At 43.9% G+C, this 15539-nt stretch overlaps 1 long non-coding RNA gene across 1 annotated transcript; it reads right to left on the bottom strand.

Moving 5' to 3' along the window:
- Positions 1 to 6358: 6358 nt before the first annotated feature.
- On the bottom strand, positions 6359 to 10627 carry LOC143172716 (uncharacterized). The gene is made up of 3 exons (XR_012997395.1): positions 10528 to 10627; positions 8459 to 8520; positions 6359 to 6518 (listed from the first exon to the last, which is right to left on the bottom strand). It is a non-coding gene; the product is annotated as an uncharacterized LOC143172716 (long non-coding RNA).
- Between the last annotated feature and the right edge of the window lie 4912 nt (positions 10628 to 15539).

The raw sequence follows: 15539 nt of genomic DNA, 5'->3' as shown, positions 1-15539 counted from the left end.
CTCATTCAGGCTGGGATTCAAAGGCAACAAATAGTAAGGTGACAGATAGCTACTTCTGCCTTCTGGTATGTAAGCAAAGGATTTAGCAGGCTGTAACCACACTGGCATATAGAGCCTGGAACAGCCTCTGAAATTGACAGGCACTGATGTTTGTGTCAGCTGAAAAAGAAAGCAGCAACAAAAAAATGTAGAACAAAGAACAGTAATACTTCAGAAAGTTTCCCGTTGAAAACAAAGAAATCTCAACTACTGGCAGAACACAACATCGACTGAAATTTCCAAAGAGCAGAAGGATCAATTTTAAAGTGCTCAGCATGCCCAGTCAGGGCCAGGTTTTCAATTTAGCTCAGTTCCCACGGAGGCAGCTAAAGAAGAGCCAGATTTTTAAAATCACTCAGTATCCAGCTGTTTCCATTGCAATAATTCCAGCCCAGTTTTTAAACAGAGCTCAGGACCACCCAACTGGCTGTGTCATTTCAAAAGCTTGCCTTAAGTGACTTTGCACCTGAGGTCATTGCTTCACTGGCTATCTGTCAGAGGCTCAGGTCACCTGCATTTCTGTCTTCTTGCTCCCTTTCTGAGCGCTGATGTGGTCTGAATAATATGAACTATCAAATAACTGTTCTGGGTATATGTAGAGAGGAAATATCAAGAGATGCACCACATAGACTGTGGCACGGTGAGCTTCACAGCTCTGCCAATTTACCATGCGCTTTTGAGCTGCAAGAGCCAGCATTATGCTTTGACCTGCCAATCATGCTGACTCATGTCAAATTATGTCATCTTCCAAATGTCTGAGTTTGGAGGTCTCAACCTATTTTCACATGCAGATGCAGCCAAGAGGTTCTTTCTCCTGAAGCCTGCAAGAAAGCTGGAAAGACAGCAGATGCCATGATTCAGGGAAGGCTGTGTGTCAGGTGATGTTATCTAGATACCAACACGGTCATAGAAACTGCAGTCTTCCTTCATCAGCATGTCAGTGTGAAGCTTTTCAAGGGCTGGAAAAAGCAGAGTTGTCCCCTTTCGTTTGGGTTGGTTTTGTTGTTTTGGGGTTTGCGGGGTTTTTTTTTGTTGTTTTTGTTTTATGTGAAGATCCAGGAGACACACAGGGAAGGGCAGAAAACAGAGTTGATCAAAAAGGCAGCCCACCACACAGCCAGCCTCAGGCTGTGCATACTGAGGCATGGTTAGCTGAAGACACATTTCTGCTTTCAAAGCTAGTTTAAAATGTCTCTTGCTCAAACCAAACTCCCTGAAACAAGAGAGGGCTTGAAATGCAGGTGAATTTCAATCTCTTTAGAAAAAGATGCTGTTGTTCATTTCCCTGTTGGAGAGGGATGTATCTTCCCATTTGAAGCTTCCTCCTCTGTCATTCCTTCCTCTCATTTCCTTGAGCCCCCTTGCTGCGTGACCGTGTGACACACAGCCGTTCAGTGAGAACCAAGAGAGATATTGGCAGTTTGGGAGCTGTTGTTCCTGCTTATGTATGCAAAGAACGTAATTGCTAAGTGCATCATCTGTTCTAATTTACACATCCACACACAGCATAGACCAGGGCAGTCTCCACATAAGGATGCAGTGCCTTATTTTCTTCTTTTCTGCTTTCCTGGGCAGGAAAGTATTAGGCGTCCTAGACCTCATTGTGCTAGGTGCTGCACAAATGCCCTAAAAGGTGATCCCTGCCCCAAATAGCTTACATTCTCGATACAGCTGCAGAGAACCAGGACCGGAGACAGTATTTCTTTAACTCTGCCACTTCACACACAAGCAGTGCAACTGTTTGAAATTACTTGACAAAAATCATATATGGAGGTCTGCAGCAGGTTTGAGAAGTTAGCAATACCAAACACAGCATTACAAAACCACCCTGCAGTCACAGACCCAATGAAGCAAGAGCTGTGTTGCCCCCAAACGTTATCTAAGCAGGAGGCAACCAAGGAGCAGGCAGTGAATACGGGTCTGCAAGATAAAAATAGCAGCTCTGTAATAATAAGAGGACAAAATTTAAAAAGAAAAAAATCAAGAGAGAATGTGAGAGGGGTTTCCAGTTGGCTTCCCTGTCAATTGTTTTGACTCTCCCTGTCACAGCAATTTGACTTCTGATCTTCGGCAGCACAAGCCAAGCCAAGATGCTCTTCTCCTTTAAAAACCTTCAGATGCAGGTCAGACAGAGCCCCTGCCTGGAAGTGGAGACTGCACAGCCATATCAGAGACCTCAGAAACCAGCACTGTGCTCCATGATGGCAGGGAAGGGGGATTGTCATTCCCTTCCCACTCCCTTAAGTAAATCTGCAGCTCTCAGCGTGCCTTGAATTCCTTCACCAGGTTGCACCTCTTGCACAAGATCCCCCAGTTACCCTTTAGGACCTTCAGCAATAGACCCTCACTGTCCAAAGACTCTCTTGAGTCTGTGGTGGACCCCACAGATGTTTATGTTAGGATCCTTTACTCATCGGCCTCTGACCATGTTGTCTCAGGGGATGACATGGAGCCTCATCTCCTTCCCTGGTGCCTGGAGTGCTACATCTCCATTTAAGCAGAGATTCAGAAGAGGAAATTTCCCCTCAGATAGCGTTCTTTAAAACAACACTGCATCTTGTACAAACGCAAGGAGGGCCCGCTGAGCATCCACCACCATTGGCATGCCAGTTCCCTCCCAACCTGGCTCTTCTGCTTGGCGAAGCAGAAAGCTGCGCTGTTGGATGCCACCTCGTGTACAGCACCACCAAAAGTGGGGGAGCTGGGGGCTTTCATCGAGCACCGGGCATTTTCCACACGTGCTTTCAGGTGATGCTCTGCATGTTCATGCAAAGCACTTCATTTGCTCCAGCTGTGCCATGGGGACATGGCCCCCAGGCAGAGCCACAGCCACTAGAGGGCATTTGAAGGACACCAGATCAATGGGTAGCCAGCAGCTGGCCACCAAATGAGCCAGCCCTGCCTGTGTGACCCACTGTGCCAAGCTATAGCGTACAGCAAGCAGCCTTATCCCAGTACCTTTCTCATTTTGTCTTTCTGCAGTTGCCCCAGGTGCTCTGGGTTAGTGGTTTGCAGCAGACATGGAATAGGTTGTTCCCATGTAATATCTGGATCTGCTGCTGCAAATGGGCAGTAGCTGAGGTGGAGCAATGCTGCTAAATAGACCACTGAATAACAACACCTCTTTTAATCGCACCCTTCAAAATAGCTACAGATGTAAACATCATACATAGCTTTGTTCATCAGTTTTAATCAGCTGCCCACGACCCCCTCATTTAGTTTTCCTTGACATTGCCAGAAGTCCATGATTTTCATACCTTTTTCCATCTACTCTCTCTCAATGGAGAGATCTGTTCTCAAAAGGCAATCTTTAGCTAGAGCATACACCTACACTCTCCATACCAACCTCTTTCAAGTCCAGTTCAGTAGATGGAGGAATTGAACGTGGCCTCCTGTATTCTAGATGAAGGCCATGGCCTTCAAAACACAAAGTATTTGCAGGGACTTCATCACCATGTAATTGTCTGCCATCCAAAGAGAATGTCTGACACAAACCATATGAATCCTTTCAGCCAAGCTTAAACAGCTCCCCCAGTGGTCCTCTTTTCTTCCTCTTTCTTTTTTTTTTGAAAGGAGACCAACGTTACAGAAGTAGCAATGGGAGTACAAGCACTTGCACAGTCGGTTTCTGTGCAGATGAGTCCCCGTGGGAGAAGTTTGCACTAAGCAGTTCCAGGTTTGTACAGCTGGCAGCCACTCTGTATGTGTTGGAGAAAAGGGAAAGGCAGGACGAGAGTGAGCTTCCACATGCTGTGGGACAAGAAATATCAGAACGCAAATGCCTGGCTTGGTACTTGCCAGTTATCAGGCTTTTTTGGAGTCTGAGAATGACCAAGTGTCACCTCAGTTATCAGTTATCACTGGCAAAACTTCAGATTCTCAAGAGTGTCCTTCTGAAGAGGAGCAGGAGTCTTGCAGGGTTGGTGCCAGGAAACCTAATGCTTTCCATAGACATGAGAGACAGGACACCAAGCCAGCATTGAGTAAGAGAGGTCAGACCCTACAAAAGCAAAAAGGGAAACAGCATGTCTATCCCTCAGACATCCTCAGGTTGGGTCCATTGGACTTGTGGTGGGGACTGGGAGCACAATCCATGGGCACAAATCCAGAGTGACACTCAACCCCTATGCCTGGCGTGGCAACACAACACCATGACTCATCACTACGTGCCAGGATGCAGCTGGTATGGTGTGGGAGTGGTAGGCTGGCTTTAGCTCAGGGGACACACATTTGTGGTGGTGTGAGCACCTGTCTGCTCTTGGGGACAATCCTGCTGGACATGTGATGTAGTAATGGTGCACTTGTGCTTCTCAATGTGGTTGCTGCACCACCCTTCAGCTTTCAGGAGCGTGGGTCAAGCTTTATGGTCAAGAGAGGCACTTTTATAGAAATTCACTCCTCAAGTCTTGACAACACCTCAGGAGTCAGCACTGGGATTATGATGTCAGAGGTAGGGACAAGAGATATTTCCTGGACACAGCAGCAGACCTGTGGATAGAGCCCTAGAACCTTGATACGTGATTCTGAGTCCAGCATCCAGCTTTTTATGTAACAAATGAGCTTTTACAGGCGCTGAGCTACCTGTCTCCACTCATGGATTAAGACCTGGCAAACCACAAACTGAGCTAATTGGTATATTTTTTCCCTTAAAAAGAGATTAAGAACACACTTGTACTGGTAAGTGTGAGTGATACATTCTGCCTGGAGGAAAACAAATTATCTCTCCAGCAGGCAAACTCAGATCCCCAGGGCTCTGAAAGCAACTCATGTTCACACTTTCTTGTTTTAGACAGTTGGGGATTTGAGAGGGCTGATCTGAGGCGGGAGCAACGGGGAAAATTCTCTCCTTGCTTTTTCTTTCTCTTCTCTTCTCTTACATGACTGTCACACAACAGCTGCTGAACAGGCTTCCTCAAAGTCATTATGGCAAATGCAGATTACATATCACACGCAACAGGCAGTTCCTGCAAATCTTGACAGGTCTGTCCATTAATGATATACCAGTTTCAGGGAGGCCATAGATGCCATTGCTGATCAATAAGCTATAGCTTCCCCCCCCAGAATGGGGTGCTGCTTGGAAGGAGGACTGAACTATATAAAGTATTTTTTTCCTAAAGTGAACAGAAGCCACTTGAGTTACCCAGTTAAAACTCCCTACTGCTGCTGGTTTCAGGGTAGCTATGTCAGTTTAGGTGACTACAGTGACATGCAGGTGGGAGAAGAGTAGTGTGGTACCATAATCCTGCATATCACAAGAACTTGGTATTTCCCTTGGACTGCTATGCAAATTCTAGACTGGAAGGCGCCTTTGGATGTCATCTGGTCCAGACCCTGCTCAAGGCAGGGCTATTGCAAAGATACTCCAATCTGAAAGAACAGGTTGGCTGAGGTGGCAGTTCATACGCATCAGGTCTCAGCCACCAAGAGAGGATGCGAGCTTCACAAATCAGGTTTGATCAGTTACTTTACCAGTAGTCAAGGCTGCACAGGTACTGGATTTTAAGGTGAGTTGAAATCAGGTGTGGGAACCCTAAGATACCACGTTTGTGGAATCTTCTTGGCTTCTGGCGTGTGAGTCTTACCCTTGTGATGTGATGGGGACACATGGCTGCCATGCCCCGGTGAAGTCAGCATGAAAAGGTTAATTTTGCAACATCAGAGAGGAATGGGACAAAGGTGGAAATAGACTTCCAGCATAGCCTCAGAAAAATCCTGTACTCCTATAACTTGCTCTCCTATAGTGGTACATGTGTGGGAAGTGCTGGGATACAGAACCTTCGAACAAAAACAGTGGAACAGGTTCTGCAAGAATGGACTTTATACATCAAATTTTGGTGTTCTGCAGAAATTGAGTAAGTTATCACTATTGTAGTGGAGCTATGGGAAAACATAACATATTACACAAAACAACATTTTTAGCTGGGTAGTAGGACGAGGTCTCAATTACACTTTGGCCACAACATTTTTTCAATATTGTAATCACAAGGATCTTTCTGGGAAGAGTAAATTGCAGGCAAAGTAGCTTACTGAGAAGAGCACTGTTTTTCTGTATCTCATCCATAGAAACAAATAATAGCTAATAACATGAATTGAGCAGATTTCTAGTGTAGCTGGCCGAGGCAAGTATTTGTCTTCTGCTGAACACCTTCTGTTGCACTCTGCAAACACAAGCTGCTAGAATGACCTCAGCACTTCCTTAGCTTTTATTCAAAGTCACCGAGATGTTTATGATTCAGTTTCCTCCCCCATCTCAGCAATAAATACCTACACAGCAAAGGCCTGTAAATCTGCCATTCAAGCAGCAAAAACAACAACATGCCAATCCAATAAATGACTCCCTCACATTGTTTTTATTATACAAAGAGGACTTTTTCTGTGCTCCATCCAAGAACGCCATCCTGCAGGGTTTACTTTATAATAAACCAGGGAGGTCCAGCAGAGGTGGGCAGCAGATCAGAGGAAAGATAGTGTCATGTACACTAAAGCAGGGTGAAAAAGAAGAGAAGGCATAATTATTCATGTGCATTTTCTTAAATCTTGAATTGCCCAATGATTCTGCCAAATTCACTTTCCTGCACAGCTTATGGTTTTTTTGGAAGTGGCCTTTCATAGCTGTATTCATGAATACCTGGATATTTAAGCAGTGCTGTGCATGGTTTGCTATTCTTTCTTGCTTTCTGAGTAAGAAAACAAATTTTGTCTGCACTTCTTGCTGCTGACCCACTAGTAAGGGTTGACCAACCTACAGACAGTTGAAGCAAACTGTTTGCAGGCAAATCATGAACTTACATATGTCTACAAAGCGTATTTCAAACTCCTATGAACAAAACAATCTGTCAGAATGTAAGCCAGTGCATACCTCATTTGCAAACTGAAGAAAAGACTGTGTTCACTGGGTAGTTTGCTCATTACAATTTGTTCAGCACCAAAGCGTGTGATAAAGCAGACAGGAAAACAATCTTGTAATGCCTTTCTCTAGCTGCAGAAGCAGAAATATTGCTCTGATTTATAAATGTAGCAGAAATATGGGGTTAAAAAATAATCTTGTTCCACTGTTGCTACTTTGCTTTTGAGAGCTAGGGTAGATGTGATCCATCAGCATTTTTGTTTCCTTATAAAGATAGATAGATTTTCAACATTTCTTTACCACTTAGGAATAAGGATAAAACACCTGCAGACAATTAAAAAAAAAAAAAAAGGCACAGAAATCAAAAGCTACAATCAGATTGGCTCAAAGGTTTATGTCCTTAAGGACGTGATTGTCTTCCATATCTCTGGGCTCAGCCTGTGGCACAGGCATCCACACATTTTCCTCCTTCAGAAAAAAAGCCAGGTTCCATTGTGACACAAAGTTATATACATAGGTTTTTACCTGCCCCAGGGAAAACAGGAGGAGGAGTAAACAACCAGGATGATTTTATTTGTTTGTCGGATTTCTCTGCATAGATGGCTAGATTTAAAAAAAACAAGGCACTTGTTTCAGTAGGTATGTTTTAAACCTGATGCCAGGAAGAAAACAAAAGTGGTGGGACTGAGAAATGGAGAGGAGGCCAGAGCCACTCCTCTTTGATGGAAGGATGCTGAAAGACAATAAAGGGGGAAGGATGAGCAGAGAAGGGAGATGTGATCCTCGGGACAAGAGGGAATGGCGGCAGTCTTGAAAACAAGATGATCAGAATTCAACCTTATTCAATCTTATTCAAAGATAATGTTAAAAGGAACGATCAGCTGAGGAAGCTGAAACCAGGAGATCCTGAAACAGGGTGCAGTGTTGGAAGCATAAAAAAAGGGAAAAGGAAGAGGGCAAAAGTCTTGAAAAGAAGGAAAGCCAAAGTGCTGCAGCAAGACAGAAGGAAGAGAAGAGGTCAGCGCTGCCTCTGCACGGCGGCAGTGAGGGCTTGACGTACGTGTGCATCTGCACAGGAAGGGCATAGCACTGCAGAGTGTGACTGCACTGCAGCTCACTAAAAAGAGCAGTTTCCACAAGAAAGAGAGAAGGATGCACACCAGAGTGGTTTAGCACCAGCTGTGCTTATTATTTTTTTAATGGGGTTTTTCCTTGCGTTGTACAAACAAATCTAATTTTGAACAGGATATTGTCCTTTCACTGCTTTCCCCTGCAGCTGATGCTCTGTCAGTATCTCCTACCCTAAAATAGAGACCACATTGTAACGATGCTGCAGTGCACTAAGTGTCAGAGACAGCAGCAAGAACTTCACTTTGATAACTGTGCTGCCACTACAACAGTAGGAATAAAAGCCCTTCAAAAAGAGATGGTCTGGCTGCTCCTTATTAAGGTGTTTAGTACATTTTGTCAAGAAACAGTGCAAAATCACGAAGTAACCCGTCGGGCAAAGCACAAGGCCCGAGGAACAATGGGAAGCCAGGGGTCACTGGGTTTTAGCCAGCTTCAAAGTACCTTGTTGATTGCAGCGTTGTAATAATAGTGCTTCGCAGGCAGCTGTGTTCCTCCATAACACTCTGTGTGGGAATAAGGGAAAATTAAGGGATGCAGAGCTGGCGCCCAGCTTCCCCTCCAGCAGGACCCAGCCCCAGAGAGAGGCAGTGCTGCCCAAGGCAGGAATAAGGACCATCTCCATTTTCCTTATTGCAGGCTGAAACGTCAATTCTAAGAACAAAAAATGGTAGCTCTTAAAAAGCCGGCATCCCAGCTGTTTGAAAATATCCTAACAAAGACAAGGTAACAGCTTGCTCCTGTCTCTTTAGTCTCTACCTATTATAAACTCCAGCACCCTGCTATGACACAGGACTTAGAACTGCAGGTCTGATTTAAGAGCTATCTGTGGAAAGATTATCTAAGATGTCTATCTCAGGTACTTGGGAAGCCTTAAGACATCTTTATGGCAGAGAGCTGGAGTTATCCAACACACCAGGAATACAATCCAATTACACATCTATTGCAGAAGTGGAGCCAAAAAACCACAACAAAACTGTGTAAGTTTTTGCATTCCTTTAACTGCAGAAGACTGGGGAGTCCGGTAACCCTACCAATGTGTTAGCCTTAAGGAACTGTATTCAGCATGCTACGTGTCTATTCCTCACAGCCTTCCACTGCGAAGGAGCTCAGGACAGAGGTTCCTTCAGGCACGGTGGTGGAACTATGTGCATCAAGGACAATATTGAAAATGTGGCTTGAAGGAAGAGTAAAATATGGTATCTTTAGAGCAGTGTTATTTCACAGAAATACCGCGTTGCTTAACTGCCCTTGCCAAATAGCCAACCCACCATAAAATAGGAGAGGCTGGGTAGGGCTAGCACAGGACAAGCGTGGATACGCCCTCTGAGGCTACACTGGCAGGTCAGGCTGTGGGAGCACAGCACCGCAGGCAGAGGACTTGATAGCAGCCTAAGTCAGGTGGGCAGCCTGAGTCATGTCAGCTGAGTTTTGTGGAGACCCTGGTGCTCTTTCTGGAGCCATCAGTCAGCAGCCCAGGAATGCACTTTTTCAGGAAATGCTAAGAGCGTATTTATGTGTTCCCCGAGGACCTTGAGAAGAGGACCTAAATTCTGGTGCCAGTGCCATTCGTTTAGCTGCCTGTCCCAGACCAAGGTAGGCAAGACTTTTTTCAAATATGATGATCCTCAACATTGCTTTATTGAAACTGGGGTAAAATCCTACTGTCCCAATACCCCTTTTTTACTTAGCCTTTCCTCAGGCAGATTCCCAAACAGTAAACAAAAAGGACTTCAGGATCTAACTCAGGGAATTTATTTTCTCCCATAAAAACAGGAGAGACTAAGTTTCTTTCTGCTCTAAGCATTTGAAAAAGATTTGTAAAGCACGTCCACAGAAATTTCCTCTGCAACCCTCACTTCCTGGCTACAGCAGGCCTGTTACATTTCCACTGATCCGCTGTTCAGCTTCACGAAACAAAACAGCTCTCAGTCCCTCTGCTGAAGTTTGCTCCATTCGTATCATAACCGGTCATATAATCCTAACTGCAGTGTCTTGGATTTTCACTGCATCCTTGTTAAACGGGGGGGAATGCATGATGCATAAACCTTCCTGTGCTTAATTTTGCATGCCACATTATTCCTAGAGCATTTAGAAATGCTGCACTTAGCCAGCATTTATCCTCACTGCTGGGGCAGTTTCAGTGACTTGCTTGTTCAAGACAGGACACTGAATTTTCATTGTGAGCAATACCCACACTGTCTGTGTGATAACAGAGCAGAACAGCTTAAGGCATAAACTCTCCCACCGAGCAACATTCACGTTTCTGAAGAGGACAGGCCTATGCATCAAGTTCTGCTTGAATCCCTGCACTGATCATAAGCCCTGTGAACAGACTGCAGCCCTCTTTTCCAGGGCTCTGCAACCACAAGCAAAGCTGAGGAGTACAACAGTCACCCACTTGCCCATCAGTCACACAGCCTGCTGTTTCCAAGCGTGTCTTTCCCTCTACCTTGACCTCACCTGGTATTTGCAGGGTCCCAAAACAATGCACCAGAAGAGGGAATCCTTACCAGACCTGCCTGCGACAGTGGGCTGTGCCTCCAACACCAACCGGCGCACCAGTTCTACCAGTGTATTGAACTGGAGTAGGCTGCAGCAGGAAGTAACAGGGCTGAGCCCTGGTGAATTTTAGATCAGCTGCAAGATTGCAGGAAGTCCTGCCCACTGAAAAAAGTACAACCCTCCCCTCAGGCCAGGATAGGAAGCCTTCACCTCACCTTCGGTAACCTTGACAAATGCTCACAGTAATGTATTCTCATATAAATTCCTGCTGGAGGCAGGCTGTTGACTTCAGTTCCTGAAACAAAATCAATCAGATAGAGCCATACTTGAAAGGAATTAAAAAAAAAAAATTAAAAAAATCTTGTTCTGTTTTCCGCAAGCAGCACAAACTTCTGCATTAGCTGAAGGACATCACAGTAAACAGAGAACAGATGTTGGAAATAAACCCTCTTTTTCTTAGATATACTAACACAAAGCAGTAGCCCCATGGTTCCCCTAGCATTTGTGTTTTATGTCATACTGTGAAACAATCCACTTACAGATTTTACTCCTCATCTGTCAGTAGTTAAAGTGCTTGTAATAAGATCTTGAATCACACATTCAAGATTTGATGATTAAAGATGGCCCAAAACCTGCTCAAAACAAAACAAAACAAAACAAATCTCTTTAGGGAAGAGAAAGTTTTACGAGCATGCAGGTGCCATGTGTAAACAAAATTCTCCTCTCAAGAAAACATAATGATCATCATGACAGATTTACATTCTTAAATGGACAACAAGGCTTGGTCAGGACATGTGAGTTTAAGGGAAAAGGAGTGAGGCAGATGCTGCAGAGCTCTGCTGTTTGCTTCCAGTCATGAGACAACTCTTCTCTCATCCTCATTTTCCTCCTTTTCTGAGATCAAGGTCAGGACTCCAGTTTTAGTTGCCACTGAAATTTTTCTCTTGTGAAGAACTCCAGGAAAAGGGTTGTGCTTGAAAATGACTGTTTCATTACTTGTGGATTGAAGCAGCTGGGGAATGCTTTGAGAAAGGACATCCCAAGGTTAAAATGATGGAAGTGGTCCGTCCCCGAGTCTCTTCACCTGCTGTCGAGCCTTACGTCTTTCCCACGATTAAACTTGTGCACACAGCAATGTCATCTCTCTGTGACTGCTTCCATCTGTGCAATTGTGTTGGGGTCACTACTCTAAAATCTGCAGCTGTCCTCAACCTTTCCCTTACACATTCATTTGTCACACCTACAGTTTTCTACCCGATGGGTCCACTGGCGGCAAGAGAGTCTTTGTGAGAGCAGGTACTTGAACACCTGCCCTAAAATAGCCGTTTCTGAATCTAGCTGGGGAAAAGGCACTAACTGATAATTCCTCCCCTCTATTAACAAGGGATGGGGACTTCCCGTACAATGCCCCAGCACACATTCCCTAAAACACCGTTTTGCATCTAACATGGTGAGCGTCTAAATCAAAATCCTGGACTGAGCAGCCCTTGAGAAGAAGCTCTGTCATGGGAGTCTTCTCTCAAGACTGAGGTGCACGACCTCCCACAGCATGGATATCCCCACAGCTATTAACATCTGCTTCAGCCTGCTTTGGGAGAGCCGATCTACCACCGTACAAGTTACAGAAGTGTCAGCCAAGGGGACTGACATCCCTGAGGTTGAGATCTTAGCAGTGGTGACTCCTCAGCCTCCTTTGAACTGGGGCCCTATTAAAAGTGTTGAGTCATTTTATTCACAGTGGCAGACAAAGAAAGGACACACTCCTGCAGTCATGAAGAGGATATACTTACACAAAAAAATAGGGCAGGGAAAAAGATAAATCTGTTGTTTTTACCTGAAAGAAATAGCCCATCTCTTGGGCTATGGTCTGGTACACTAACTGTGTAGAATTGTTGGGAGATCTTGTGCTTATATTGTCTTCTTCAGTTTAATGTGAGCTAAGTGAAAATCCCATCACAAATTTCTTCATATGCTTTACTACCAGGAAATTTTGACATTTCCTTTCTTCTTTCTCTGCTATCTACGATTTCATGGCACATGGCCGGCCTTCAGCAATTTGCCCTTGCATTTGAACCCTTGAATATTTTCCAGAGATTGTACCTCTGAGAAATATTATCGCAGCACCAAACCCACGTGCCAGCTGGGTTCCTCACTGTGCAACACTCTGTGGAGGGGGAGAGCAGGGCTGTGAATGGCTCAGGCAGCCAGACTCTGTCTACCATGCCTCCCTTGTGCCTCCCTTGTGCCTCCCTGCAGCCACGGGTGTACCCCACCACCGGTGGAGTCCTCAGGCTAGTTCTGGAGCTCTTCCACATGCAGAAGAGTTACAGCACTGAACACCAGCCTTTTATTCACAAGCTTTCCATGAAATGTGACATAGACAATAAAGTTTGTTTTAAAGCCCTATTGAGCACATATGTTTGTTGTGTGTCCTTTCACAGCTGAGGAAATGTGCATGAAGAAACATCCCATCATCTCCTCCTTGTGAGGATAGAATCAGTGGCTAATGTGCATAGCAGGGTCTTAAAGATTTCTGGAACTGAAAAAAATAACAAAACACAGTAAAAATTTACAAAGCAAACTCAAGTGAAAACAAATAAATTTTCCTTCATCCTTAATAAACAGTTGGATTTTTAAGTCTGCTACTTTTATAGCCATATAGTTTTTTTAGAGCTATGGGCTGAAAATTCAGGTAACACCAACTAAGAGAATATTAACTATTTTGTGTGTCACATTTGAATTAATGATTGAGACATTTTTCATTCTCAGAAAAGTGTTCAATATAGAAATGTGCCTTCTGGGAACACAAATAGCCCACACAATATATTTGGCAATGACAAACAAATCAAGATTTGCACAGGTGTAATTAAGAACAGAAGAGACAAACCTGTGTGCAGAACTGATTTACAGTCAAATTCACCTGCCTTGAAAGCGCAGATTAGATTGCATGTTGCTGGATTATCAAACTGGTGTTTCAGTGCCTTGGATTACCGGGTCTGCAGAATGGTGTAAATTAGCTGATAACTGTGGAGTCAACCTTTTAAGGTGGAATTGGTTTAAACTTTAACAGTGTCAATGAGGGGGCAGGACAGGGAGGGGAGAGGAGTGGCTTATTGCAAGAACTGGAAACACTTCTTCCCAAACACAAACATACAGAACTGCAAGCCATATAAACTATTGAAGTAGAAGGTAGTGTCTACCTTGATGGCAGTGTGGCTTTTCCAAACAGTGCACCAATAGATAGAGAATATTCTTTACTTTGAAGAATTTGCACTTGCAATGCAGCAGTAAAGACAAAAGACTATTTGGACATACATAAGATGTTAGGAAATGTCATGTAGGATGTGGGAGTCATCATAAACTTCTAAATGAACCCAATTCTGCTATTGCTAATGTCAAGAGCTCAATCACTAAAATCAGAGCTATAGCTCAAACTAGATTTCCTGCAGCTCAAAAAGCTTACTAAATCTCATCACAGAAACAGATGAGTTCAGTTCTTTACTCCTCCCTTGCAACAATCAGACAAATCTGAGTTCAACAAATTTCAGGGAACAAAGAAAGATATGAAAGAATCTAACCATGATTTGAGGAATTTTCTGTCTTCCTTATAATGAATTAATGCTCAAAATGTGTAACAAACAGCAGATGTCTCTGCTGCCACCTGATCAGTGATACACACATGAGGAAAAGGAGGGAGGGAGAATTTAATGAGTGGGAATTTGTCTTAAAGATTTACTTCCAGAACTGTCAAACCTACACAGAAAATTCTGAAAGAGCAGTCGGAGACTGACAGCATTACAGTAGCACTCCCTAGAAAAGAAACAGCCTCTTACTTGGTTTTACAAATAGTAACATGAATGCCTAAGAACTCTCTGCTATCAGATTGGTTAATCAAGAACAGTAAGTTTCCAGATTTGGTGTCTTTGCCCGTGTTTTTCAAGCTATTTTTGTTATCAAAAGGGCAAGCTTGTCTCTGCCATCCTGGGAGCTGACCTGTGCCTGTGGGATGAGCTCCCACAGGTGGGGACAACTGTCACAAACATCCCCCACTCTGCTCCAATGCAAGGCATGCAGCTTCGGGCTTTCCTTTGCTAATGTATACACAGCAAAATGTGAAAAAATAGTATTTACCCTAGAAAAGCAAGACTCTCTGCTATACATTGAATTCCCTCTGTGGGGACAGGCTGAGCTGGAAAATGAGCCAGATGATAGTTCTGAGTCACACTATTTAATGCGCTGTGGTAAGGCACTTAAATGTTATGACTGTGAGAGCAATAGAAGAAGCTATCTGATAACAAAGCACATATTTTCTACCGCTGTGAACTGATTTGTAAACCCAGTGAGTTGCTGACTTGCAGCCTAGGGTCTTCTGGTAGTGTCATTTTTGTTGAATCCTGCTGATATTCAAGAATGCCTGGCAGGTAGGTTTGGGTAGTGTTTGTGCCTTGTACAGAGGCAGTCCCTCTTGCCACAAGGTTATGCCCGGACAGTTGGCTTCTGACTTGTGACAACTGAGGAAAACACTTTATGGGAGGAAAATATTAGCATGTAAATCACTGCTTTTGATTCAGTTCTCAGAATATAGTGTATGTGTAGGGCCACAGTTTATCAACCGTCTTCTCCGGATCTTCTAATTATTAAAATTCAAGAATCCCATTTCAGTTAGGTAACGCAATAGGAAAATCCTACTGGCCTTCTGGTTCTTGGCTGAAGGCACGTAACAAATGTGATCCTTCTTCTCCTTCACCTTCCAAGTAAGGAGGTGGGTCATTCAATTTGCAGGGGAAAAAGGCCAGATGGTGGTAGACATCTTAATTATATGACGTATCTTTGCATAAAAGGTTTTTATTTTCCCCTTTCTTTAATTTCCATGAATTGCATTTTATTGCCTACCTTTGTTTTAACTAAGTAAGTAGCAAAATTTGTATATATGTTTTACCACTATTTTATGAAAAGTCTGTAGTTCATACCTGTGATACATGATATATGATGCTGCCACAGGAAAAGTAGCTAGTTTTGT

The sequence above is a fragment of the Aptenodytes patagonicus genome, chromosome Z (genome assembly GCF_965638725.1).
Source record: "Aptenodytes patagonicus chromosome Z, bAptPat1.pri.cur, whole genome shotgun sequence".
Classification (NCBI taxonomy): Eukaryota; Metazoa; Chordata; class Aves; order Sphenisciformes; family Spheniscidae; genus Aptenodytes; species Aptenodytes patagonicus.
Note: the sequence above shows the minus strand (reverse complement) of the source record. Positions and strands in the feature narration are given on the sequence as shown.